Consider the following 4,920-nt stretch of genomic DNA (forward strand, 5'->3'; position numbering starts at 1 on the left):
AAGACTGTGGCTGTGTTCCAATTCGGGGTCTGCACGCTTGAAGTACGCGCACTACACGTACTACGTACGGTGCATACTATAAGTACGAGAAGTGCGGAAGTGAGAGGCTTGTGAAATGGGACGGTCTAGCCTACGTCGCGCTGCCTAGCAACCATGATACTAACCGCGAGAAACGTTTCATACAGCATTGTGTGACAGAAATGAAGGAGAAAAAAATGTTTTGTTGGTCGTTCATTTTTGTCATGACATCACTTTGATTAGTATCTGAGGCTGAGACCTTACTTTTGATAGTTCACTCTTCGGCAGCTCCCTTCTGCCGTATTTTGCGGCAAAATTATCCACAACCACTGCAGCGCTATGAATTGTGGGATATATGGGACCACGAAGCGTGCACCAGACCACACTTGATATTTGGGGAAAACGACTGCGCATTTGAATTGGGATGAGTTAAGGTTTCAGTTTAATTTGTTAGATTCTTCCCAGTTTATGTTTATCTTAGTTTCGGTCTTCCAACCTCTGCTCAGCCTGTTTTCTCACCATTTTGTAAATAAAGCTCTCATCATCTGTGTTTGGGCACTTTTCCCTTCAACCCCACATGACTGCCGTCACAGCTGTGACAGGCACACTCGTGTAATTGAAGGAAGGATGAATGGAAAAATGTACAAAGCAATTCTGGATTAAAAAAAATATTTTGCCATCTACCAAAGTGATGAAGATGAAGTGAGGGTCAACAGAGTCAAGCAAGACAATGATTGCAAAAACACACCCAAGGAAACTCAGCTGGTTTCACAAAAACGACATAAAGCTGCTAGAAGATTTCTGAGATCAATAAAATACATACATTTTGACCAGACTTGATGCGTTTCATTTGAAGTGTGGCAAAAAAAGATCAGAAGTTCATTTATTTTCTTTGCCCTCCAAAATTGTTCAATAGCCTAAATTTATTTATATCAATAAATGTGCTTGTGAGAACATTTTGAGGTTTATGCAGCTGTAATTTTTCAATTTATGAATTTCCTTTTTCTCTTTAAGCTTCACATGTGATGTTTAGACACTTTCTCTATATTTAAGTAAAAACATGATGAAAGAATATAAATAAAATAACAATCTTACCTATAATGGAAACTGTATTTTTCCCAGTTGCATATGAGAAGAGGAGCAGACAAGCAAACAGCAGGAAAGTCAAAAATGATCTTTGATTCATCATGTGGATGAGATAAAATCCTCCTCAGAATATGAAATGTGTAGTGCTGACAGAAACACGATAAGTGTGCCCTGAATGTCTTAAATTCAGCTACTCCAGGAATGTGAACGCTTTTAAAACGTTTCCACCTTAAGTCACATGATCATCGGCGGACCTATCGTGGATCTTATTGGTCAAATCCCCCTATGTTTATGCTGAGGGCGTGGCATTCTCCAGTGAAGTTACTCGTCATCGGTGCGTAGTAGTCGGTTTTAAGAGGGTTTTTTTGTTTGTTTGTTTTTGTTTTTAAAATGCTGTGAGCTTTTCATGCTAGTTCATTTGCTTTGCCACTGGCTCGTGCTGAGATACTTTCTTTACATTATTATTATTATTTTTATTATTATTATTGTGCTTTTCATGTTTCCACTGTTTTGAAGCATCGTGAACCTGCACACGTTTTTACGCCTTTGTCTTCTTTGTTAAGTGCATTATATTTATGCATAACTAATTGTGCTATACAAATATGTAGCAGAAGGAATATTGTATTTGCTGCTATGTGTTTATTTGGTGCAATGCGTTCATTATTTCACTCGGTGGCAAACCAATGTTGTTTATAGGTCGTAGCTGCAGAAGTCTCCTATGAGCCACTTTGTTAATAAATCGAGTAACACCGTTTAATTGGTGTGTAGGGAGTGTCGGTCCCAGACTGCGGGCACGTGAGCCCTCACGTCACAGTCAAGCTAGCCGCCGCATGTTGCTGTTGCACTATTCTTAAACACATTACGGTACGCCTGCCGACTGGCAGTCTTCTCGCTCTCACACACACTCACTGCTCACACTGCGGTTTGTCTTTTCTGGTCAGTGAGTGGAGAATCACACAGGGTGGTCTGCAAAGACAGCTTTAGGATGCTTCCTCCCACTGTCTACTCCAGGGGTGTCAAACTCAAATGCACAGTGGGCCAAAATTCAAAACTGGAACAAAGTCGCGGGCTAGCATTAATATTTATTGAAAAAAAAAATCTTCCTCCAGATATGAGAATGAATCTTTTCTTATGGACTCAAACAAGTTTTGCTGAAAAACTGAATATGGAACAAGCAAAGCTTAATACTAAACAATATATATATTAGCTGTATAATACCAGTAGGCCAGCTCTAATAGTAATTTGGTATGGCTTCGCGGGCAAAATGTAATTAGGCTGCGGGCCAAATTTGGCCCACGGGCCAGAGTTTGACACCTATGGTCTACTCCATTATCCATTCACAGGGTTTGCAGGGCTGGCTCAATCGACAGCTGCCACACCACTAAGATGTTTTCAGAAATTTGCAAGCAGGAGATGGTGGATGCTATATTATTAGTATAATACTTGTAACTCTGTAGCAGACAGCAGACTTCTCGCGCAAATAATTGACGTCTGTCTTGTGTCAGTGACGTAAATGACTGATTTATTGCGACATGACCATTCAAACAGCAGTCGCTTTCTATAACATCAGATTATGTTTCTGATTCAGTACCACATACGAAAGTGACTCAGGTCAGATTTGAAAATATCAGATTTGTGCTGTTCACACTGTCATGCCACGATTGGATATGGGTCGCATAGGGTCAAAAAAAGTCAGATTTCATGCGCTTTCGTCTGCAGTGTGAACATAGCATAAGATTCATGTGTGAAAGTGTTCCTGCTGCTTTAAGTCTTGGCTCACATCAACTTTATCTGCTTTGAAGAAAACTGAAGTGTGTCTGGGTTCACCACAACTCATGTTTTCCATCAGACATCTTTGTGAAACCCACAGAACCACACGAGAAGATCAAGTGAGACCAAAGTTTATTGAACCTGCATAGAAACCAGATCACTGCTGTGTTAGGAACATACGTTACTGAACATATGAAAACATGACACAATCAACTTTATTCAATCCAGCTTCATCAGAGCTTATTGGAAATTATCCAGTTTAATGTCTCTGTGTACTCTAAAATGAAAGAATAGTACAAATAAGCAATTGGAGTTAAAAGAAATTATCAATTTCTAGACCAAAATGTATTCTCAACTACTCATCAAAGTAGATATATCTACTTCGGCAGATATAACACCTGAACACAGCCGTGGTATTCTTTCTAAAATGTTTGAACCTTGTAGGTTGCTTTGCTTTCACTCTTCGGTCCAGTTCATCCCAAACCAGCTCGATGGGGTTTAAGTCTGGAGACTGTGCTGGCAACTCCATGTTTTCAAGCTCACCATCTTGTTCTTTTTTTCCTGAGGTAGTTCAGGCAGAGTTTGGACTTTTGTTTTGGGTCATTGTCTAGCTGCAGGATAAATGACTGACCAACAACATGCATAGCAGATGGTACTGCATGGCGCTGTAGAATGTCGTGGAACAATCCTTTCGCCTACTCAATGGCGTACACAGATCCTGCGTGATGAACCGAAGATTTCAGATTACAATTCATCAGTCAATCGGTCAAAGACCTACATTTAGGTGTTATGATGGTCTGTCTCTCCTCCATTGTTAATTGCTTTTTCTCACCATTTTCTGTAGCAACAAGGACAATGCTGTTCCCCTGATGCTCACGTGGCCATGGTACACCAGTGTTCCAGGACTGCTTTTATGCAGACAGAGGAGGCTGTGAGTAGTCCAGAAACATTGGACCACCTGTAAGAATTGATTATAATGAATGCGCTTAATTGAAAAAAATTTATCGTAAAGTAAAAGTACAATGAAGCAACCGAAATGACACAATAAACACGGAGAAAAAGACTCACAGTAACTGTGAAAAACAGACACAATCAATGTAATAGTCATTTAAGATTTATGTATACTAAGATTATTTTTAATATATAAAAATAAAATATAATAAACTTGTCAGTCTGCCTTCATTCTGTCAAGCTGACAAACAAAGCTTTTGTTTTGATTTGTAGTTTGGTTTTTTGTTACACCACTGGTGTAACACACACACACACACATACATACATTTATATATGTGTGTATAGATAGATTCTGACTCAGCTTTAAGTGTTTCTTATGATCTTGTGTTCTAGTCTGATTATGTATTTGGGTTCAGACTTTTATGTTCTTATGATTGCGGTTCTGTGCTCCCTGTTCTCTGCCTGTGCAGTTCCTGTTTTATTTTGAAAGTCTGTATCTTATGTCAGTGTGTTCTCGTTTGTGCCCTCCCTGTCCTCTTAGTCCTGTTCACCTCTGGTATTTAGTGCCTGAACCTCTGAGAAATGTTTCCAGTATATTTTTTTAAGTCTATGACATGAAGTGCTGAAGCATTTCAAAAGGCAAAAGGAGAGTTCAACTTGATAATAGACAGGTGTTCCTAATAAAATGGCCACTGAGTGTATAACATCATAACTAAATCCACAGTATGGCCAGTATGGACATTTTGTGGTGGTTTAATAGCCCTCCACCACAGGGAGCTTTAACACAATCAGATGTGTCTGTGATGCAATTATTGTCAGTTTTCTTTTAAAGACAGTTTCATCAGTATGCAGAAACTCCAACACACTGTACATGACTGTTTATTAATGGAGTTTCCCTCATATCACCAAATCTTGATATGCATCTATTAAAATAAGAGTTAGAATAGATTATAACAAAGTCAAAGTCTCTTTGCAAAGTTGCATCCTGTGTTTTTTTCCCCCCTTCAAGCAAACTGTTGTTAAACATTTTCTAAAACAGGGTTAAATTTTCACATCATATTTTTTATAATGAACAATGATCCATCGTGTAGATAC

Source organism: Neolamprologus brichardi, chromosome 3, assembly GCF_056152115.1.
Source record: "Neolamprologus brichardi isolate AB-2024 chromosome 3, ASM5615211v1, whole genome shotgun sequence".
Classification (NCBI taxonomy): Eukaryota; Metazoa; Chordata; class Actinopteri; order Cichliformes; family Cichlidae; genus Neolamprologus; species Neolamprologus brichardi.